General features: G+C 40.4%; 1 protein-coding gene across 2 annotated transcripts in view; it reads right to left on the bottom strand.

The window, feature by feature from the left end:
* Nucleotides 1-24,625, bottom strand: part of LOC110833715 (uncharacterized) — a 212,146-nt gene extending 187,521 nt beyond the window's left edge. Inside the window, exon 1 of one of the 2 annotated variants that reach the window (XM_087346287.1) lies at nucleotides 24,547-24,625. The gene's annotated coding sequence lies outside the window, so the exon portion shown is untranslated. Of the gene's footprint in view, nucleotides 1-19,324; nucleotides 19,714-24,546 lie in introns of those variants that run through there. The other variant, XM_087346291.1, reaches the window with a different exon arrangement.
* Nucleotides 24,626-24,891: the final 266 nt, after the last annotated feature.

Below are 24,891 nucleotides of genomic sequence, written 5' to 3' on the forward strand. Positions count from 1 at the left end.
GAGAGAGAGAGAGAGAGACCCTTAGAGGCAAAAACGGAAAATTCGCGAGGTTCTAGTAGGAAAGCTGCTTACTTTTCACACTGAAGTCTCTGAGTTTTATATATCACAGAGCTGAGCAGTATCGGGCAGAGTTCTTCCATAAACAGAGTTGCAGATGAGCAGAGAGAAAATGCTGTTTTAACTAAATCACACACACAAGAGATTTTTCACTAGTGCTCGCCGGCAGCCTGTCAGACACGTCGAGGCCAAGTTACTACTGTTTATCGTACACGCGCGATACACGCCTGGCAAGACTGCAACCCACTGCACAAATTCTTCGCCTTTTGGTCTACACACTAGGTAGGTAGGAAACAGGAAACGTATAAAATTTTTCCAGATACCGATATGTTATTTACAAAAAAAGAAAAAACCTTATTAATCATTCTCAATATCATCACAATCAAAAACTGGGCAACTGACCAACTACATAAAGAAGAGTCCTTGACAAGCTGACAGTCGTTCAGTAAATCAACAAATCCCCCCTTCTTTTTGCAACCCGAAGGCTCATTACTGTGTGCACAAAGTCCCTCCCATATATTTATACCTTAAGCCAGATAAATCCAATCCGCAACCTCAAAATTTATTTTAATATTATCTTCCCGTCTACGCCTATGTTTTCTCGGTGATCCGCTTATTTCAGGGTTCCAATCAAAATTTTATATTAATATATCATTTACTCGTGCGTGCTACATGTCTCACCTACCTCACGTCTCTACGTTTGATCATTATGACGATATCAGGTGAAGAATGCAGTTGTCAATAATTTATTGACCCACACCTATTCGAAGACACTAGTACTTCTGGACATATCGGGACACTCACTCCTACATCTTTGGCCGATATGTACATCTAATAACATTTAAGAAAAAACAACACCTTCGCCCAAAAATGGAAAAACAAACGTAATGAAACATCACCAAAAAAACTACAGAAATCATAATTGAGTTTTAAGTTCTTAGATATATTTTACGCCTGATGATGGTTTTATAAAAACCGAAACATGTTGTGTAAATGTTCCGAAATGAAAATCGATCAATCGATATGGAGCATCAATGATATTTTATTATCTTAATTATAAGAAATTTTAAATATTGTGATAAGACGGATTAAAATAAATAATTGTTAGAATATTCACAATATGACGCAATTACACTATCTTATGAAAAATACAGATTAACCAACACTTCTATCCTCATCTGGAGCACGCGCATTCAGAAATATATTACACCAACGGCCTCTAAATACTATAACGGTTATGTCACCGTGCTGCCATCTTAAACGATGTTGATCAGCTAATCCGTTTCCTCAGAATATTGTAAAGTCGTCTTCTGGGTCAGGGCAAACCTTGTCTCCCACCTGACCTTCTGCATTTTCATTAAATGTCACTTCGCGTTATTTCGGAAAATCCTGACCTTCAGAAACTTGTGAGATTCCAAGATCTGAAACTCTGGTCCATTTTTCCGTCCTTGATAACCGAGAAAACAATTCGTATTCAGCACTTAAGTCAAACTCTCACGTTATTTAAGTCTTAACCCCGGCACTTAAACCAAAATGGAATCACCACATTTATTCTGTAGTGGGGGGGGGGGGTCATCTGTCCACATAATGCGGACGTTGCACTGTTTCTGTCTGGTATAAAATAATACCAGCCTCGCCTGAGGCCAAAACGCTAGTGATCCAGCACATAACTGGATGTCACAGAACAAGCAAGTGGATTATTGGATTACCTGCGAATAAGAAATCGAGACTTCGTGCCCAGAATTACGTAGCACAGGAAGGGTGTCCTCCCCCCCATACGACGATTGACATTTATCGCTGGTAATATCGATTTTCGTGATCAGTCGATTTTCTTAAGATTACTGTAACACATATTGTGATAATTAAGGCAAAAGAATATAGCTGTAAAAATAATTGTTTAATTTTAACCGTCTAATCACAATAAAATATTTTATTAAATATTAAAATATTATTATTACAATTAACATTCAATATTTAAAATATTTAAAATATATTAAAATATATTAAAATATATTAAAATGACGCTCTTTCCATCGAAATGTTCGATTTACAATTAGAGCATCATCTTTTTCACGACATGTTTCGATTTTCAATGAACCATCTTTAGGTGTATAATCAATATAAATTTAAATGATTATACACCTGAAGATGGTTCATTGAAAACCGAAACATGTCGTGAAAAAGATGATGCTCTAATTGTAAATCGAAGATTTCGATAGAAAGAGCATCATTTTAATATATTTTAAATATTAATTGTAATAATAATATTTTAATATTTAATAAAATATTTTATTGTGATTAGACGGTTAAAATTAAACAATTATAATCATCACAATATGACGCAACATTATCAGATCATGTAAAAATAATGATCTATTAATTACAAAGCCAGGCAGAATATTTTAAAAGAGGATTTCTGGACTCTGACACCCTGTAGTCTTACAGATTGTTACCGACGTTTCGGAGGATCGTGTCGCTGCCATCTTCAAAACAGGGCCTAGGACTAGAGGGAGACAAGAGTGGTAGAGGACAAATACTGTAATTTGGAAAGCAATGTAATGTAAACTTTTACATATGCGCACGTAATGAGTTTTTTAAGTATAGAACTGTTTATATGCGACATGCGTCCATGGGGTGATTATACGGATTTTAATTCATAAAAATTAATCTTAAGATATCTCCTCGATGAATGTAACACGATACTATGTTTCATCTACAGCTGATTATTACAACTACTTTAACGACGATGAAAGGTAGGCTGATGGACACAGCCTGTCCCTATTATCGTGGTAAGGCTGAGGGCCCGCGGACGCACAGTTCACCTCTCGACTTAACGAAACGTAAAGTAATAATCATATTTACATTAACCTGAAAGAGGGTATATAAAAACTTGTTTGAGTGAGTCGTGTATTACGCAAGGTTAATCTTCGTTTTTGTGAACGATTAATTCACAAATTTCCGCCAAACGACAATGCGCAGGGGGACACATACATTTCTTAAAGTAAGTATTTAGTGTAACAAAACGTTCTGAAGTAAGTATTTCCTTCATATTAGGGGAATATGTCCGTTATTCGCCCAGGATTTATTTGAAATATACTGAAATAATTACATTCCTTATATTTAATGATAAATTTATTATCTCTTCTGTACGGTTGCCAAGTAATCTGCCCATTTGTAGCAAGAAAATAGAGAAAATTACACAATAAGTTTGTCAATAATTTGTATTATTCACTAAATATAGTTATGTTGAGCGAATCAAGATTAAAAAGATTGGCGTGACATGTAGCACAAATGCGAGAGATGAGTAATTCTTACAAAATTTTAATCGCAAAAATTAAAAAGAAGAGATTACTTCTGAGACGTAAACCATAAATGTCAGAATAAAAATAAAATTCTTTTTTAAATAAGTAGGATGAAAGTGACGAATGGATTCATCTGACTCATGATAGGGTCTAGTCGTGGGGGTCTTAACGAACAAGGTAATAAACGTTTAAATGACGAGTAATTTTTTTGTTATCACCTGAGCGACCATCAGAAACGCAAAGACTCTGCTCTATGAATTATGAAGTCATACAAATTTTATTATGACAACTGCAGGTTAATAAATGCAGAATAAGTAATTGAATTTTCATTCCGTCACTTGATTCATGTGGAGTTTACAACGACAAGTAAAATGCGTGCTTTACGCGGTGTGAGCACTGTCTTCTAACCAACCACACGCCATTTACAAGACCCACGGTCTATCATGGACGTAACGCCTTGTTCTAGACCACCCGCCTAAGACAGGGGAAGGGAATACAAAATTTTAGTCACGAAGCTCGCTTGACATCATTTTCTGTGTCAGCAAAAAGTCTCGGCCGCCCTCCTCCTCTGGGACATAATGCAACAACACTGATACATGTCCATGTAGAAAATGTCCTCCGTTTTGTGGCCCCATTCATCTACGATGTTCCGAAACGTCTTACAGAAATTAACGTAATGGTAGATCTGAACACAGTGTTAAATCGTAACATCGCAGCAATTTCCGGGACCAACTGAGCACGAGTCTCAATGGGTCTGGACGCAGTTACCACATGCAAAATATCTACTGGGAATCGAACCCCGCTCGTCCAGCCTGTAAATTAGTCATTACATTCGGCTACAGCGGTGGCATGGAAAATGATATTTGTGCCATTCTTCTGTCTGTCTGTCTGCAATTCGGCTATTATAATTTACTTTATTTTCCTCAGTTCCTCCAGGCAAATGCTAGGGATGGTACCTAGAATCAGGGTGGAAACGTTTCCTTCCATATCTTTCCCAATTTATTATTCATCAGTCTTCTTACCATAAGATACTGTAAGATACAGAGCTTTTAAGAGCGTAGAATACGTCAGAATCGTCTTAGTAGAGCTAAGCGTATATGTGAAGATAATATTAAAATGAATCATGGACATATTATGTAACAAGGTGGTGACCGAACCGGCGTGCTCATCAAAACTATCTTTTATGAAACTAAAAAAAAAAAAATATTCAATTTCTAAAATATTTAAAACCGTCAGCATCATCAAGCTTCTGCAACTACCGATATCAGACAAATATCTAGAAATTGTACTCCCGCGTATTTATTGATAGTTACCGATGTTTCAGAGAGAGAGAAAAAATATTGCTTCCATATTCAATTATACCCTGAAGAAGGAGGCTATATTTTCTTCCGAAACTTCCGTAGCCACGGTGGCTTAACCTCGCACAGCACAACCCAAATTTTCACCGTCGTCCAAAACCTCAGCAAAGATTTTGATGTGTCAAGTTGATACCCCTGCCACTTACGTAAACCGATGGAAGGAGCGAGCGAGAGAGAGAGAGAGAGAGAGAGACGCTCGCTGCGTAATAGTCGTAATAGTCATTCATGAACCGATACAGGTTTGATTCGAGCACAAGCTCGCTCTCTTTCGGTCGTGTCCACAGGCTGACCAGAGCAGCTGATTATGTCGTTGTCCCAGATTTCCTGTCTGCGAAAGACAAGACAAGGATCACGTGTGCCCATACATGAAAATGCTGATAAATTAATTGCACGTCTCATGCCCCCCTCACTTTTTTTTGTAATGACGTTGGGACGGGGGGGTCGTTCTATTGTACGGCGAAAAGCTTTGTGTTGCAGCGTGAGAAATACCTTGGCGTACCGAGTACACATAACGGTAATCGAAAAAGGTAAATAACATTACCACATATTTATAAACACCCGACTAGTGGAGATTTTGATCTAGCCCATAAGCACAGACCATGAAGGACACAGAATAACTTCCCCCCCCCCCCCCACCAAAATCACACATTTCCATAAAATGTTATGTAATCAATTAATTCGTAACCGTGCTTGGTCGTATCATGACATGAGCAGACCCCCAAATAGCGCCCTGATGATGGAAACAGTAGTACCTCCGAAACGTCGGTGAACTTCTACCACACTGCACGACGCTACTAGCCAGAAGACGGTCATTTTCATAATCACCGTCGTGAGAACCTCAAATCCTGCTGAAAGATTTATCGTCTTTGCAGTCGGAGTACGGAAGTTGACCTGCGTGTTTTTTTTTTTAAACTGCGAGGTACTGGTCACACTGCCGATGACCTGTGACCTCCATCGTGGAAAGAAGTAACTTCAGGTCACTCGCACTGCCTGTTACTGGTTGTGACCGTCTTGTCCGAACTTGACCTCTGCCTGGCTGCACGGTTGTCCGACCGGACAGAACGGCCCCAGGCAAGACTGACGAGCATCATCCACCGGGGGGCAGTAGCTGCAAGGTGGGTGTCTTCCACACTGCCTAATCTCTACAGCACAGTGGTCTTAGGTCAAATATCTTACGAACGAAGACAACGAGAAACCCAAAGCCTGTGGAATTATAAGCGGAGAACCTGAAGGAAGGGGCCACTTACACGACCCGGGCGAATATTAGGGATAATATTAAAATTGACCCCTATTCAAAGTCTTCGTTATGTGGAGTGAGTTGTTTACTTAGTTACAGATGTACCTACAAGCACGAAAAATACTCAAATTATTATTATTAAAAATATTTAAATCGCGTGTGTAGATGAAGTAAGCAGTGAAGGGCGGGAACTGGTTAAAACGACAATGGTAACTATATGTACCATCTGTTATTATTGTTACAGTTGTCTTGCGATAAGACTGTATCTCTGTGGAATTTAGCGTGTGGATATTCGGTAAGGTAAATTTAAAATACTATTTACTACACAGCGTCTGTCTGTCCGTCCCAAATTCAGTTTTCGTTTGCAGACTTCAATAACGTAAGGCCTTCTGGGTTGCGATACCGCACAGTACTCCAAAACGTCGGTAAACGATCTACACGTGAAGGAAGACGTACGACATTTTTATTTCTTTCTCTGAAGGCGGGATGCTGTGTCACAGGGCTCTAGGTACGAGGCAACTCTCAAGAAAAAGCTATGACGGCCAGCCCTGAGCCTACTTGCTAACCGTGGACTTGCACAGTTATTTACATGAGATACGAACTCGGTCCAGGGAGTTCTAAAACACGAGCCGTGTCAGTCAATCGGGGTCGACTGGTCTTTTTAATGACAATAGAGAAGCAAGCTGTTATTACGAATACGCCGTCCTGTCAAACCACTTCAGTATTCCGGTGCAAGTTTTTATTTACAAGTAAGAATTAAAGGCGCTTTTAAACTTTCCTTTTTTTATTCAAAAGTGGTTGCTGCGTGTACATTGAACCTAATCTGCACCCGAGCGTTAAAATGGAATAGATCGCCGGCCGCTATCTTCAACTGAATTTCATCTAAATATCATTTAAATAATCAGCCCGTACCGCGAAGAAAACACAACTCTTCATCATTACAGCGATCAACTGGTTAACGCTGTTTAAGGAAAGAACCGCTGTTTATAATGAGACACGCACTGCGTACATAATATTTAAGAATCCAGTCCGTACCGCGAAGTAAACACGACACTTCACCATTACATCGATCAATTGGTTAACGCTGTTTAAGGAAATAAACGCTGTTTATTCTGGAAATAATTCGTAAGAACAAAAGACGAATAAAAATTATGAAGTCCTTTGTCATTTTAAACTAATCTGTCCGTAAATGTATGCATTAAGCACGTACTTAGAATAAGACAGATCAAAATATTGATAAAACTGTCAGCGTTCTGGGATACTGCGTTATGTACCCACGTAAAAGCCGGTTTTTTTCTTCAAATTTCCACCATCATGACGATGGAAGTAGTAAACACCTCTGAAACGTCGGTGAACATCCACGAGACTACAGAGCGAAAATTCCCAGAAGACAGCCACCATCATAATCGTAGCCGTAAGAACCTAAAATCTCACAAAATATAAAGAAAACTCGGTCTATCACGCGCATAAGTCAAAATTGGAATCGAGCAAACGTGAATATGGGATGGGAAAATGTCCGAAACGTCTTGACAACCCTAGAGGGTCTCTCAAGGCTGCGGAGTCAACTGACCGACCCGGAAGTTTCTCTGCAGCACCTGAGGCCGACTGGACTGGTGACGTCACGGGGGACAAGACCATTGGCCAGCTCCGGGCTGCAGAGGTCAAGCCGTGCCACGGATCCCAAATCAGGTGGATTGTCTTCTGAAGAGTAGCGGGCCTGCTGAGTGACGGACGCTCAACACGAAACGACTGGGCGGGCTAAGTTCGTTGCAACAAGTTCAATTACGTTAAAACATTCAGGAAGAAATTTAACGCCTGGGAATGAAAAAGTTCATTTCTAGGTTCTGTTAAGGTGAGGAGACGATAATTTTTCTTTTCCATCGCTAAATGGAGAGAAGACGATGGGGCGTGGAGAAAACTGCATAATGATGAGCTTAAAAATGTATACTCCTCCCCAAGTATTGTCAGGGTGATTAAGTCATGAAGAATTGAGATGGGCGGGGTATATGGCACGCATGGATGGGACACAAGTTATTGGTTGGGAAACCTGAGGGGAAGAGACCTCTGGAGAGACCTAGACGTAGATGGGAGGATAATCTCAGGCGGGATCTATGGGAGATAGGAGTTGAAGGAGACAGGGTCCGGTGGAGGGCTTTGGTTAATTCGGTGATGAACCTTCGAGTTCCGTAAGCCATCTGGTTGGTTGGGTCCACTATTTGGGAAGCCTGAGGGGAAGAGACCTCTGGAGAGACCTAGACGTAGATGGGAGGATAATCTCAGGCGGGATCTATGGGAGATAGGAGTTGAAGGAGACTGGATTTTGTTGGCCCAGGACAGGGTCTGGTGGAGGGCTTTGGTTAATTCGGTGATGAACCTTCGGGTTCGGTTAGTTAGTTAGTTAGTCAATTAAATGAAGCTATTTTAACAAAAGTTCTCACTGAGTACGAAGCAATTATTTTAGCACAGCCATCAGCATTAACAGAAATACAAACACATTTCAGTAAAACATTTTTAAGTTCCATTAAAAATGTACACAGTATAAATTGGCACCAGAACAAACAACAGTTCGAAGTAACCAATACGGATTACAATTCATGAGCACAAGTGCCATTTTCATGCTATTCATTTGTTTGGATAACTTGATGTTCCAACGGCCTTGTGGCCAGGATGAAGGACACGGTCAACACGCAGACGACGGACGAACGAAGAATTGCACAGAGAGAAAAGAAACAGCGATGAAGATCAGAGGAGAAGGATTTTTTGTCATTAGGACACACGGGATACGGTGTTCAGGTTTCTACAACAAAAAACTCGATAACATCACGTCAACGGAGAAACAAGAAATTGCTCCTAAATTTTGTTTTAGACCTTCTAAAGCGATTTCAGATGCCATATTTTTGTGCAGTAGTACGTTAATTTTTTATCTTATTTTTCATGTGGAGTTAATTTATCGAACACAAATCCTTCTTTTGTTTCATGTTATCATGGCAACTTACAGTCACAATAGATAACGGACAGACAGAATGACGCCAACACCGTAGATCAGGCCTGCCCAAACATTTTTATTATGCGGGCAACTTCGGCAAACTTTGGTCATACAATTGAACTGCCAATTTTTCTATACAGAGGCGCCAGAAAGGAAGAGAATAAGAGAGATGTCAGAAGTGTAGGTTCGGATAGATTGGGTTAGGTTAGGTTAGGTTAGGTTAGGTTAGGTTAGGTTAGGCTAGGTTAGGTTGGGTTAGGTTAGGTTGGGTTGGATTAGGTTAGGTTACGTAAGGTTAGGTTAGGTTGTGTTTGATTAGGTTGGGTTAGGTTACGTCAGATTAGGTTAGGTTAGGTTCGGTTGAATTAGGTTAGGTTGGGTTAGGTTCGGTTGAATGAGGTTAGGTTGGGTTAAGTAAGGTTAGTTTACGTCGGGAGCGTCGTCTTCGGTAAAATCTCTTCTTTCGAAGGCGTCCTTAAGCTTGGCGTCGATTTTCTTACATCGTGCCTTAATTTTTATCAAGGGTTCGCTTCTTTTCCTGCCGTCGTTTAATGGTGTATCGACGAAAGCCGTCGCGACGCTGGGCGTCGGTTTTCTATTTGCACGTTCATTGTAATCTGGACACTTATCTACTGTATATTTGGCATCGTTTTAAGGCGTCGCGTTGATAGGCGTCGCGACGCCGGACATCGATTTTCTAAAGTCGCCCCATTGTTATCCGAAAGATTTGGGTCACATTCCAAGGGCCTTTTGATGGTGTCGGGACAATGGACGTCGCGACGCTCGGCGTCGGTTTTCTGATTTCATCTTGAATGCCATTAGAACACATATGCCGTTAACGTGGCGTCATTTAAGGCTTCATGATGGTAGACGTGGCGACGCTAGGCGTCGGTTTCCTGATTTCGTCTTAAGTGGCATCCGAACACACGCTGTTAACGTGGCGTCATTTAAATGCGTGATGATGACAGGCATCGTGACACCGGAAGACGATTTTCTAAAGTAGTCTCTATTATTATCCGAGGGGGTTGAGTCACGTCCCAACGACCTTTTGGTGGCAGCGGGACGATGAGAGTTGCGACGCTCGGCGTCTGCTTTCTGATTTCATCTTGAATGTCATCCGAACACATATGCTGTCAACGTGGCGTCATTTGAAGACGTCGCAATGATAGGCATCGCGAATATCGGCGTCGGTTTTCTATTTGAGTGATCAGTGTACCCTGAACACTTGTCTGCTACAAATATGACGTCACTTGAAAGTGACGCGATGATAGGCGTCGAGACGCTCCCACTGTTAAACGAAGGGTTTGAGTCACGTTTTAGGGACCTTTTGATGGCGTCGGGACGATGGGCGTCACCATGCCGGGCGTAGATTTTCTAAAGTCGACCCCACAGTTATTCGAAGGGTTTTAGTCACATTCCATGTACCTTTGATGGGTGTTGCGACGCTCGGCGTCGATTTCCTGATTTCGTTTTAAGTGTTCTCCGAACACATATGCTGTAAAAGTTGCGTCATATGAACTCGTCGCGATGATTGGTGTCTCGACGCCGGGCGTCGACTTTCTAATGTCGCCTCCACTGTTTTTCGAAGGATTTGACTCACATTCTACGGGTCTTATGATGGCTTCGGTACGTTAGGCGTCGCTACCCTCGGCGTCGGTTTCCTTACTTCGTCATGTGTCATCCGAACACATGCCGTAAATCTGGTGTCATATGAAGGCGTCGTGATGATAAGCGTAGCGTCGGTTTTCTAAGTTCGTGTTTCGTGTCATCGGGATACTTGTGCAGTAAATTTGGCGTCATTAGAGGGCGTAACGTTGTTTGGGGTTGCCACGCCAAGCGTCACAATAAGGAAAGTTGTGGAAATGTGTGATAAGTGTCGGGATTACGGCAAAACTCAATGCAACGGACGCCGAGATTAGTGCCTAGAATTGTCAGGGCGCCGAAGAAAGATATGTGGATACCAGTTTTTTATAAACATCTACCAACCTAACCTAATCCGAGCAAAACTAACGGAACCTAACCAAACCAATCCCTGCCTAAGCTAAGCGAATGATGCCCGCGAGCCACAGATTAGGCCGGCCTGCTGTAACCATCATCATCAATAGCATCAATAACACTGCAGAACTGCTACAAGGCTATAGGAAGCTAAATCTCGTTCGTAGAATGTACGGTTTTAAAAACTTCTTTCTGTTAGGTAAATGGCATTCAGGTTTAGAATGTTTTTATGTTTAGTTATATTTATATTTTTGTTGTTGATTAGATGGGAAAAGCACCTTGACTAATAGTATTATATTTCGAGAGTTGCCTTGTACGAACATTTCGGAGGAACATACTGTCTCTATCGTCAGGACAGATGACAACTAGCTTTCGCTATTTTGTCACATAAAGTGTAGGTATTATTTTCGTTCTTTCTTTACTGTCTCTTCGTAAAATTTTTGAATTTGTAACTTAAAATATTCCTTATATGCATTAATTCAGGATATTGAAAAAATTATGTAATTCATTACACGAATATCAAACGTCGACCTTCGGACTGAGACCTGTTGTATGTTGAGATTTGTTCAAAGTTTTATAAAACACTGTACTTGCCATCTTCAGGGTGAAAATGAAATTGCAGGAAGCGTAATTATTGTCGGTGGCAGGAAAATGTAAAGCGAAACATGACGAAAGGAAAGTAAATTTGGGTCAAAGTGAGGGTCACACGCGGTGGGGCAAAATCAGTGGGGCTAAACGCTGACCCAAACCGAGAGCTAGAAATGATGACGCTAAAAATACGAGCCCACAATATTTCCTGTCCTCATAGCGTCCCCGCCTCCCGGACAGCCATGTCGTAATCACAACACTCTCAGTGAATGATCACTTACGGCACATCAGGGCTGTCCAAGACACGTATACCTGCATTTTATTTGTCAACAAATTCTCCGACTTTTATGGAAACCGAAACTTCGAATACTGAGTTCACAGCACATAAACAAAAGAACATTATTCTGAACCAGTTGTATTCAGTACACATCCTGCTTCTTTAAGATCCTGTTTAATATTATACTACCATCCACGCTTAACGGCCAAAAATGGTCTCTGCCCTTCAGGTTTCCCGACTAAAACTTTGTACGTATTTTTCATCTCCCCTGTACGAACTGCATCCTCCACACGCCTTCATTTTCCTTGGCGAAGACTTCAAATTACGAAGCTCCTCATTATGCCGGTTTCTCCATCATTTAAGAGAAGTTGGTAAAAGGGCGTACGTTAAGAGAAATAGTTGACCAGCTGAGCGACGAGCGGCGTGTGACACCGGCGCAGAAGATAAGAATACGATCGCCAGCCGAGTGAGGACGGCAGATGGATCATCAGAGAGAGACGGACCGTCGGTCCAAAGCAACGGTTTGTTCCTCAGGCCGGAAGTGAGAGAGACAGAATTGGAGCAGAAGCTGAGACGGAAGGACAGGTGTGTCCATTTAAATCACTGGCCTGGGCCTGGGCCTGGAGCAGCTGGGACCAGCGCACAGTGGCGGGCATTTGACGGGGTCTAAACTCGGTCGAGTTAACGATTATCGCGACTCGTCCTCAGTCTCTCCAGGATGGTCCACCGCCACTCCCTGACACGTTCTAGACTGATCTCCAAAATTCGGAAAAGTAAGGTACTTTCCAACAGGCACCAACCGCAACCTTCCAAATCCTTAACTGCCTACTAAATTACTTAAAATCTTCAACATTACAGTTATAGTTTGAAGATAACATTAATAAGGATTTAGTGAGACAGGTGGATGGAACTAGCTTAGATTCGTGTCCAGTAGCGGGCTTCAGGTCCGTGGCCTTGAAAAATTTCGCTGTCACTTCTTCGTTTTAGCAAATAGACCCACCGATTTTGATGGAACGCCAAAAATTCTTTAAATCCAAAGGGAATAATTAGGCTATAGACTGGGTCCCCTCCCCCGCTTTCCCCGTGATCCGCCACTGTCGACCGACCGCCCACTTCAGTCGCAGCATCCGCGAGGCTAAGAAGAACAGATCTCCACCTTGCGTATGTAGTTTTGCGAAATCACCACCAGCTGTCGCCACACTGCGTGCTCTTGCAATTGCGTCACTGCGTGCATTCGACTCGCTCTTTTCGACATATCAGGGCGAGCCTCCTTGTACCTGCAGCCCACATGGACACGCAGGGTAAAAAAGTTTCACCTGCTCCAAATGAAAGTGGCATGTCGAGAAAATGATCTGTTTCCTCACTATGAAGACATCTCGTAAGAAGAACGCACTTTGGGTGCAATGGTTTTAATGCGAAACACAAAAGGCGACCTACAACCCCATCAGTTACTGCGTCATTTACACAAATTTTAAAACAAACTCACGACGAGGTGTCCGCGGCTTAATTCGTGGTGCCGTGTCCCGGAATTTGTCTCTCAAAGGACTGAGACAAACCACGGAAAACCTCAGTTCAGTCCGAAAGTAATCACGGGATTTGATTAAAGTCTCAGATCCTGCGTTTTCGAATAGAACGTTGACGAGGAAACTTGATTTTGGTTCGTACCGGCTGGCGGTCAGTTAAGAACTTCCGAATTAAACTTCGTCCAATTTCTCCAACATGTCCCATCGTATGAAAATAACATCGCATAAAACATGTCTATCATTAGATTAGATTTTAGACATATTCAAAGACGTCTTAAGACAAGTAACACAATCTAGTGTGGGCTTATGGCTATAACAATTAGTTACGACTTTAATTTTGAAACTTTGATAAACTCCAACTAGTACAATACAAGTCAGTATCATTTGGCTGTATAATTCGACGAAAATATAGAGCATAAATTCTATTATTTATTAGCATAAACTGTTAAAAATTCTATATTAACAACTGTGGCTAAAAACATGCTTAAAGATAATATGATTATAACCTCCCCAAATATCGAGCTAGGTAGATCACAAGAAGGTTACTATGGTAACGACACACTGTCTTGTCTGGAGCTATGAGTCAGTCTGGCCCAGTAATTAACTACATAAAGAGAAGTACTTGTTGACAAGCTGATAACAATATAATAACAAAAAAATTCCCCGCCTTTTATGGAACCTGAATGTTCATTACCGTATTCACAAGATCTCGCCTAGTAACATGAATTTTATGACACAATAATCATCCTATATCGGAACTAATACGCTGATAAATAATTTTAAACAACTGAAATTATAAGAAATAATTTAAATGTAATTCATATATTGGCGTATGTATTACAGAGGATGGTAAGCAACATTTAGAATTTAGATTTGTGGCGGAGACACAAGATGACTCTCTGATTTCAGCAGTTTCTTAAATTACATCGAATTAATGGATAATTTGAATTAACTAAAACAACCATCTAAGAAGCAATTTCATACACTTCTTTGTCTCCGAAAACTGAAGGACGGTTTCAGAATATTGTGCGTGCAAATAATTTAAAAGCGTTACACACTGTAGAAAGTCCGTCTTATGACAGTAAGTCAACTTTATTCTCATGAAATTACCTCTTCTGTATATTAAAACTTCTTTCTAAGTAAAACCACTTGAGTCCAGTTCCTAAACTCACACCTCACTTCTTTAAAATCGATTTTAATATTATTATACAGTTATGGCTATGTTGCCAGAGTGGGCCCCCTTCTTTCAGGTTCCCCACATAAATTCTGCATGCATTTCACATTTCATCCATGTACCATGCTTCTTGTTTGGGGTCATTAAAATAAAACACGAAGCTGGTTTACAAATTACGAAGCTCCTCTCTAATTATCTATATTTTCACGAAAGTCCATACTACATTGATCTCCCAAAGAAAATAACAAGTAAGCCATTAATGAATAATCTCTTTCCAAAAACACAAAATTGTCTTTCCTACTTTTATAATTACGTCGCGTAGCATTCTGAAACCTAACACCTCGCAGTGCCACGAATTTATTTTTCAAGCAGTGTTCATCTTCAGTCACTTAATTAAGTCCCTTCCACGATTCATGTGTCAACGCTTCAAATAAGCGTTTTGGCTGACTTGGCCCTTCACGGGCTGATATATTTCTTCGTAATGTTATTGGTGGTTTAAGAAGTGAGTCACCGTTCTGCTTTATTACATTGCTTGGAATTCTGGGTCAAAAAATGTTGATGGAAATCTTGGCCACGAGAATACATCGACAATGAATAATGTTATTTCTTATATTCATTTCAGCTGCCAAAACACTGGAACTGTGAAGTTGGCACGCTTGTTATATAAATCTGTGAGGAAAAGAACCAAGGTTCTCATGCACCCACGAATATCGGGCGATGGTTTGGTGGAATAATCGTGTTCACACCAAACGGTGTTCTGAAGTCAGATCAGTAACTCGGCTCACTTCTTGCTCGTGAAATTCTTGAAAACGTATTCTCTGTAATAACAACGCTTTCTCAAGAACAAGTTTTTTTCTGCAAGTTGCAATTTTATAACATTTTCAAAGCAGTAAACAACATTCTAAGAATCTTTCAAAATACATATACGAATCTTAAAACTAAAATAACACATCATCTACATGGCTAAACGTATATAGACAATTGCAATTAAGTATTTAACCATGTATTTATCTAATGTTATAATAATCATAGGAACGACTGTCTAACACCTCGCATGTCAGTAGCCTTAGACGAATTTAGATTTTTAAGTCGAATGACATTCGATATGTCTTGTCTTATTTGCTATTTCATGTTTAAGAGTTAAAAAATTTAACAGAACTTCACACAAAACAAGATAACTAAAGATAATATCGGGACTTTGTTTTAAAAAAAATCTTTCCATCGGCAGCTTTGAGCTTTCTAAAAACCGCGCAGTTTATATTTTATTTATACGCATTTCCCATCGGAATAAGTAAAATTTGATTTTCACAACAATTCCACACTTTGATCTTCGACGGTTCATGTGGGCCTATTCAGATTTATTTAAAACTGAAAGTCTCAATTCGTGTCGAAATGGCGTAAATATTTTATACACCTATTCCACATATAAAATTATATCCGCAGTTAATAGAATATTTTATAAATATTCTGATACCGTTCAGCCGTAAATTTGAATAATGAATGGAAGTCAATACTTTCACCTACTTAGACCAATCGAAATATCATTGTATTAGGAAAACGCTTAAATATACGAGCTTAATTACGAATTTTGTTCAGATTAATATAATTACGTGTTTTAAAATTTATTTCATCAAATTAAATGCCCACTAACCATTAAATGTGTATTTACTGATTTCATATAGTTCACAGAATAAACAGCGATTATTTCCTTAAACAGCGTTAACCAGTTGATCTTCGTAATGGTGAAGAGTTGTGTTTTCTTCGCGGTACGGACTGGATTCTTAAATATTATTTAGACGAGCTTCGACTTCTAAAGGATAAACACTTCTCTCGGACTGACCATACGTCTATAAATGTAAATGTTTAATGTACTTCCAATTCCGTGGTTTTATATCACCTCTATCAACCACCGACTTCAGAAGACGTCATCAATGGTTAACGCATTTCTTTACAAACCGCACTGGTGACACGTGCTGGAGTAGTTTTGTTGGAAATGAAGCTAAAAATACAGTTACGTCGTATTCCGCTACTACTACTGTTTCTATAAATAAATACGCCGAAATAACTTTTTTTATATTTCTGAGATAATTCTCATTTGCTCAAAAGGCGATATACCACTTCATTGACAACTGACAACCAATCTCCGTGCCTGTTTTCATCGAATTAATCGTATTAGCATGTATAATTTCTTAAACTGGCTAACAAATCGTAAAGAGATGCATTATGTAACGCGTAATTATTGCTGTGATGTGTCACAACTAAGGTAATCTACATAGGTATACTTAGCACGTAATATTACACAACTGAATTTTAATACTGTAACTTATGCAAATCCATAAAAATACTATTTGTACAACATTAGGTAAACAACGCTGGAGTTATTAACGAAAACAGATTAATTTACATGTAATCTTGATTATTATATTTTAAATTACGAAGTAAATTTCTGAGATATACAGATATATTGTTCCCCGCAAACTGTTATCTCTGCTAAAGATACGTACGATACTCATAACATAACGAACTGATATTAACACATGTCAGTCTTGTTATTGAAACAACTTATGGAACTCGTGGCTTGACTGGGACACCAACCGCTTGTGGCGTTAAAACCCACTGAAGCGAATTCTTACATAAACGTAGGCTGAAGTGAAATGTCCTAGAACAGTCGTGGCACGAACACGTGCAGATACATCAAGGAAAGAAATAAATCCCTCTTGTAAAGCTTACTGTCACTCAGCTGGTCACGAAATTTCTATCCCTTTATGGCACTCGAAGGTTCATTACCGCGTTCACAAAAGCCCACCAATGGTCCCTATCCTCAGCCAGTTTAATCCACTCCACATCCTCACACAATGTTTCCTTAAGACACATGTTAATATTGTACTTAAATTTCCGCCTAGGTTTCCAAATATTGTTTTCATTTTAGATTTTACATCTGAAATGTCTAATTGAAATCTTATCACCATCTTGTGATTGTTCAGGAACGCCAACCTAAAAAAGTAAATATTAACATTACTGTCGCAAATAATTTGTGACAGTACTTACAGCGCATGCCCAAGACGAGCTATGAGGAATGGCTTGCGCACTTACACACAGTTTAAACATCACCACGATTACCTTTCACCCTGCCCCAGCTTCATGACAAAAAAGAGTACGAACACAACTTTTCCTTCTTCGGAGTAAGTGGGTCTCGTCAGCCCATACTTCTAATTCCATTTCTAATCTCTGAATAATTATTATTCCCTTCACGTTGTACAATCAAAAACAAAGATCAGAGCAAAATAATTGCATCAACAAAAACGCGTTGTCGCTTCCAGACACTTGTAAATAATTAACGTACCTTGTCTGCAGTATCTTCCCACTCTTTAATAATTAATGTCTGCTAGAATCACGCACTTTCTCAGTGTCTTTGCTGTGACTTAAGTCAATGGCCATTAAGCTGTTTGTGAAGTGACAGGTTCACTTTAACACACATATCAAGTCACTTCAACGCTCTGTTGCCTCAGAATATAAACCACACATGACAGCGATGAAATAACTTCTCAGCGTTCTTATGTAGGAAGGAAATACCGAACGTAAATGACTGATTTACTAAGGAAAATTCTAACATCTTCCACGCATGAATAGCCATCATGAAAGTAATTATTTTAAAAAGAAATTAGTTTCCAATCAATCATCTATGCAAATTATAACTTAGAGAAACAGCACGGCTAAACAGAACGCAAAGAGGATATTCACTTCAGTGAATTTGTTGTTCTCCCCTCCTCTGTGGTTTCAAATCAATTAAAATCGAAATAAAATGGGTCTCACAAACATCGCGAAGGTAAAAACACAGCAAGATATTGCATTTCTGAAACTTGACTATTCGCAGAGAAAGAAAGCAAATTCATCTTACATAAATTGGGCTATTTGTTTTAGGTATGATTACTAGAACTCTGCTATCACAACAGAACTTATTACTCAGTAGGTCAGCTTTTAAATTAAGAAGATCCGGTAAGAGAAATACTGTCGGTAACACTCACAAAAAAGTTATATAAGTAGGCTTAAACTGGCCACTTAAAAACACAAAACACGCAACTTGCGGAAAACGAACCGAAGACACGAGCAAGGTAAAAAGCACACGGCACTTGAAGCAAATTGTCAATGACTGGACCCTTCGTACGTCAGTAGCAAGGAAGCAGCCTGTACGCCCCCCTCACAACAGACTCCCCCATTTCCTCAGGGTAATAGCTCACTGATTCACTCCACGGCTACCACTGGACTTCCTCTGGCACGCGGGTGCCGACGTCCACGTTGGTTCTCGCCCGGTCAACATTTACGCATTCCGAGCTGGTAAAATACGGCACAATCCAAAATGAACCAGATTAGGCCTAGCAAAATAAGTTGATAATCGGAGACAGCGGTAAATATTACGAATTAAAGGAAGAAATATACTTTTAACATTACCTTTAAACCTTAGCGGTAAAAATATATACCACCTGCCATAACATTAATTAAATCTACATTTAGTCACACAGACTGTACTTATGTGTTTCGTATGATTCTCATTGCCAACAGCGATAATTTCATTAAACAGCGTTACCCAGCTGATATTTGTAATGGTGACGAGTCGTGTTTTCTTCGCGGTACGGACTGAATTCTTAAATAATATTGAGACGAATTTCGGCCACTAAAAATTGGTTATGACGAATGAAGTATAACAGAATAATACCATAAGATAACAGCTAAAAATAACAAAGGATGAACCATTAAAACTTAATTAAAATAAAATAACTCGACGTAACTTATGAACATATCAGTGTGCGACTCTTATGAATTTCTTACCATGGTAAAGCAAGATGGTTATCTCACAGGTGCTAACAGTAAGCGATGCTGAAGTCAGTGAACAAGCGATCCATCGAGATGGGCCCTGTTTTCTAAACTGAAACGAGATCCTGGCTGACCTAAACACACGGAAAATTATCCTTGCTCAGTACTTCAGAGCGTTCATCACGACGTGGTCACTGATGATGCTGTAACGTGGTCCATCACTAAGCATCTTGTATCACACACGAAGCCACAACCATCACAAGATAAATAACCCACTTAGTATTTTCCTACACTTGCGTTCCTATCCCCATGGCGAACGTGATGATTGGACTATTACTGCATGTCTCCGTTGTTAAAATATCACCGCACACCGTAAGCCAGCATCATCACTACTCAGCACCAGAACACACACTGAACTAAGCCTAGAAAACTTGCTTGTATTCCGCCAGGTAGGAGGCAGGTAGGGCCTTCAGCTAGTACAGTAGTTGTCAGGCAACTCTTTTCGTCTGTCTCACTCTTCACATGCTCTTAAATATCTTTTATCTTTCTTTAACATGTGATCCTCTTCGTTTAGTCTCCTCTCCCTCTTTTAATCAAGAATCGTCTTGTTCAGGCCGACCGGAGTATGTCAAATGCAGTAGGAGAACACCTGGCCACGTTCGCTTTGCTCATTGTCATGTTGAGGTTATGTTCGATGCGACTGGGGACAACTATTATTCAAAAAAACACACACACACAAAATGTTTATCCAGGGCCGGGTTTTCTTTGTCACTGACAGTAGCTACTGGAGGGTGAATTTTTGCGAGATTTGCAGAAGGGGGAGAAGAAGAATAAGAATAAGAAATGGCCAGTAACTTGTTAGGGGGTCGATTTAAATCAACAGATCTTTGCTCATCTCATCCATTTTTTCCCCTCTTTACTCTCAATACCTTTACCCCACTTAAACTACGATTCAGAACGAATGTCACACTCAAAGTCGACGCCATGATATTCAGAATTATAAAAGAAAAAGTCTCGGACTGTATAAATCCAAATAAGAATCTCACCAAACTTTTTAAGTTCTAATGGCTACAATTTCTGCTTCGCAATTGGAAGGTTCTGAATTCGATTTTCAGCTCGATGGCCGGTTGGTCTGCCTTGTTTATAGTGGGTTTCCTCAGTATCTCCAGACAAGTTCCATACCAGGTATGACCCTTTCCTTCCACACCCCTGTCAATTCATCACTAAAAATCATCCTCCAATTCAACACGATAATACGAGTAGTTGAGAAACAGTCGTTAAATAAACTAAGAGACGTCTCAAAACAGAGAATGTTTTGTTACCGTTATGAAAACTACGTTAGGATCACGGAACAAATCACGTTTTGTTTTAAACCGGCATTAAGTCTGCACGCATGTGTCTCGATGCACGTTACATACTTAAGCAGAGCCATCTGAAGTGATGTGCACATTAACAGCAGGGCTGCAAGCTACTTAAAGTTGTGGCCGCTTTTACTGCACGGAAGAGAACGGCGATTCAAACTGGAAACTTTAACGACCAGGCTACCAGATCCTTCAGCAAAATGCACCCTTCTCGTTGTTAATAAATTGCGCGGTTTTTGTTGGTTTCGGAAACAAATTAACAGAAACAGAATTCAAACTAACGCCACTGATACAAAAACCTGCCACTAGACTTTACTGTGAGCCAATCATATTCACGTATCATCGTCACATCTTCAATAAGATCCAGTTTAATGTTATCTCCCACCTTCTTCGCGGTCTTCCTAACAGACGTTTTCCAACAGAAATTTACCCATAAAAATCTACATGTATTTCTTGTAATTCCAGCCTATCCACACGCCCAACCCATCACAGGCTCCTAAATGACACTGTTCTAACAATACTGAGTGGTATGCTTACCTAGCTTAAATCAGAATAAAAATTGTTCACGTCGTTCAGACTTCCTAAGTTCAAGTACTTTCGAAGGACTTTGTTTTTAAACACTTATAATCTATGTCCTCTCAGAATAAGAGACCATGTTTCAGAACTATACAAACAAGCAGGCAAAATATTTTTTTTTTGTATTCTTTCTAACATGACTGAAGATGGCTTTTTAACTGAGCGACTCAGACCGACGAGGGTTTCCACTTTGTGGCACGCGACCACATAAAGCCCGCGATGCGGCACAGAACTGACCACTTTAACAGCACTTTGCCAATGTCTGTCACCAAACAGAAATCTTTTCGTGCCATAGCTATCAAGAGCAACTTACTGACAAAACAGGCGTAAACAGCTTCCTGTCGATGCCCGGGATACTAAGTTACCAGGCTTCGATTCCCAGTACAAACAGACCACCAAAACCAAACCAGACCTGATCCCACCCACTCAATAATTACCGTAGGGCTGAAACACAAGTTAAGAGTGGTTTCCCTCCACTCCTGTATTCCCCGAAAGCATGGTGCTTAGACACAGGGGCAATTTTTCTCTCAATCCTCCCTCAGCCGCGTTCGCCTACGCCACAAGACACACACACATGCATACATACCCCAACTGCTACGATAATCCCGCGCATCAGCTGATCACCACTGCACACGAATGTACATGGCTTGACATTTCACAACCAACAAGAGTCTTGTTCAGAAGACAACTGCTAGATTTTCATCCATGTCGTCCTATACTCTTTCCTTCTCTCCCCCTCTGAGGCCACCACCCCCTCACACTTCCCCTTCGCCACAGCCACGTCTTCCTACAACTATTGCTTCATTTCCCCCCTGTCCCTTCACCCCCGTTCTACCCTACTTGGGTAATACGTAATGAACAATGATACACAAATCCATCGTCCGAAGAGAGAGCTGGGCGCAAACTTCATTGTCGTTGAGGGATGGTCTTCAGGAGGGAGTGAGACCCTGGAAGGACGGATCCATTAGGTCCGCGTAGTTCTAAAGCCCGGAGGACGAAGGCCGCTGCTAACCGCATCAATAATTAGATACTGTTGCTCATTACCCTATTGATTGCAGCATTGTCTACGGAGCAGGTGGCGACGTGAGGGGGAGGGGGGGAGGACGTCGTCGTGCGTCGAGACCAGAACGACAAAAGGCGAGTAGGCCCACTACCGGGAGCTCAGTCGACGGAAGAAACCGCACTTCACTTGACGTAACTTAATTTGTTTCGGATAAAAGCGTCCACTCACGAGAACAGTGTTTTTGCTACAACGCCTGCTGGGTTTTCTCAGAATTGCCCGACTCCTGCAAATTAACATGTTTAACTAATCTTATGGAGCACTGTTCCTTTATTTCCAAATTAATACTCCTTCAGGCAATCAAGAAATTTACCGCGTTTTATAGAACCCAATGAACAAAAGCCTGTCACCGCACCCCAACAGAAACCAGAAGAATCCAGCCCAAAATCGCCAACCCTATTCTCTAAGATCCATTTTAATATTATCCCCCATTTACGCCTAGGTCTTCGGAGAGGTAATTTACATTCACGCAACCCAACCAAAATGTTGTATGCATTTCTTATCTCCCCCATGCGTTCCATAATCCCGGTCAATCTCATTATCCTTGATTTGAATATCATAATTGAATTTGATGAAGGTCTGTTAATAACAGAGACGCCACTTATACATTTTCTATAGAAGCAAACTTTGTTTAAGTAGATTGAATTGTGAATATAATAATTAATTAATTTTCGGATACCAGTCGATGGCTGGGCGGACCAGTTTTGGGGTTGGGACCCTTGTCTTGTAGCTCCGAGGAGGTAAGGAATTACTTTTTGGAAGACAACAAAACTACAGATTAAATATAAGGAGTGAGATTAAGCGGATGCCAGACTGAAGATTTCTAAGAAATATTTTCAAGTACAGACGTCGAGGAAAGCGGGATTTGGGAAAAACGTGAATGAGATTCAGTTGGCTGTCACCTGGGATATTGAGTCATGAAAATAGTTCGCGGAAGTTTTTAACAGACAATTTAATCGCGTTTAATCCGAAAACCATGCATCACGAAAATAATAATTCATACACTTTGAGAGTCGCGTAATTTACGAGATATTCAGGACGATAACGCAGGAGCAGTTCCACGAATATGGCCAATTGAACGCAACAAGTGGTAGTCACACAGCGAGCTATTTTACCGATCCAGCTGCCGTTGGGAACAATGCGCTGGTGCGATGTTGGGACGCGTCCAGACGTCAAACACAACGGCGTCAACTGTTACAACGCGGAGGACGGAGAGATGATGATGATGATGATGACAGGACAGAGTGGGAGAGGAAGATGAAGGAGTCAATCACGGGACAAACGGGGCTAATGACTCACTTGTCAACGTCGACAAAAGACTCAGGCCAAGCCGACAAAAAGAAAACAATTGACTGTCTATTACAACAAAGGCGTCATTTGTAAATAGTTGCCCCGGCAACGCGACAACGCAGAACGAAAGACTCCGGAAAGCAATCTGTCAGAAAGCTATTTCTGCTGACAGGGGCAATTGTAACAGTCCCTAGAATGAGGCCCTACATGCTACGCTTGGGTCAGCTCTTAAGGGACGGCGCCCTACGCTAAGGAATCAGGTTATTAGATCTCCGCGTGTGTGTGTGTGTGGGTTTCTCCTTTAAATCCTTAAAATGACTGAAAGATTTGCATGAAATTTGGTATGAATATCACTTCCACGTTCTTTGTGTTACGGCAGATTTTAATTTATTATAGTAGACAAAAAATAATATAGGCCCACAAGATAGATGCAAGCTCTACTTGAATAGTTTTTCAATTGAATAAACACGAATAAATTCAGTGACATCTTAAACACACAGCTCAAACACAAAAGTAAGTAAATTGTCATATAATTTGTACCCTTATCGACTTTTGGGTGAAATGAAAACACGTCGTAACGGTGAGCTACGTATTAGCCACTGAAAAATAATCATGGGGTTGTTTTTACCCCCACAGTATAAATATACGTATAATTTACAGGCTTTCATTAGAAACCGTGTCATATCCTCAAAGTATTAACTGAATTTATGCTGTCTGAGACTAGAGTAACATTCGGCCGAAAGATAAAAGTTTCGTTCATAAACGGAAAGCAATTTAAATTACTTATACTAAAATTTATCATTAAGATCTGACTTAAAACTTCTCTACTTTTAACTCAGATGAAGAATGAGGTAGCCTATATAAAATTCTTTGAAATCGTGCATTCGTACTTAGCCTAGTCGAAAATATTACCTTCAATTAAGAATTACAACTCATTATTCTCCACTTACTTGTAACTGTGTGAAATCAGGCTTTGAGTTTCGGACTTCACGAGGCTTCCAAACATTTCCTGTCTTAACTGAAGAAAGCCTGAAACGAGAAAATAAAACTGATTGGTGAAGTTCAAATGCACAACCCAAGTACACTCCTTGTGTACGTACACACATTTCAGAATATTTAAGAAAAACTGTGAGATTTGTACATCGTCATCAACTTAGATGAGCTCCTTACAACCTCTCATCGCTTTATCTCTCCTAGATCCCAAACAGCTTCCTCAGCACTCTGCTATCGAACGCCATAAATCTCCGCTAATCCTAATTCTGACCATCAGAAAGTTTCATTTCGTATTACGCACG

The sequence above is a fragment of the Zootermopsis nevadensis genome, unplaced genomic scaffold, assembly GCF_977971745.1.
Source record: "Zootermopsis nevadensis isolate Lab colony 2312 unplaced genomic scaffold, Znev_1.0 Znev_ptg000001l, whole genome shotgun sequence".
Lineage (NCBI taxonomy): Eukaryota > Metazoa > Arthropoda > Insecta > Blattodea > Termopsidae > Zootermopsis > Zootermopsis nevadensis.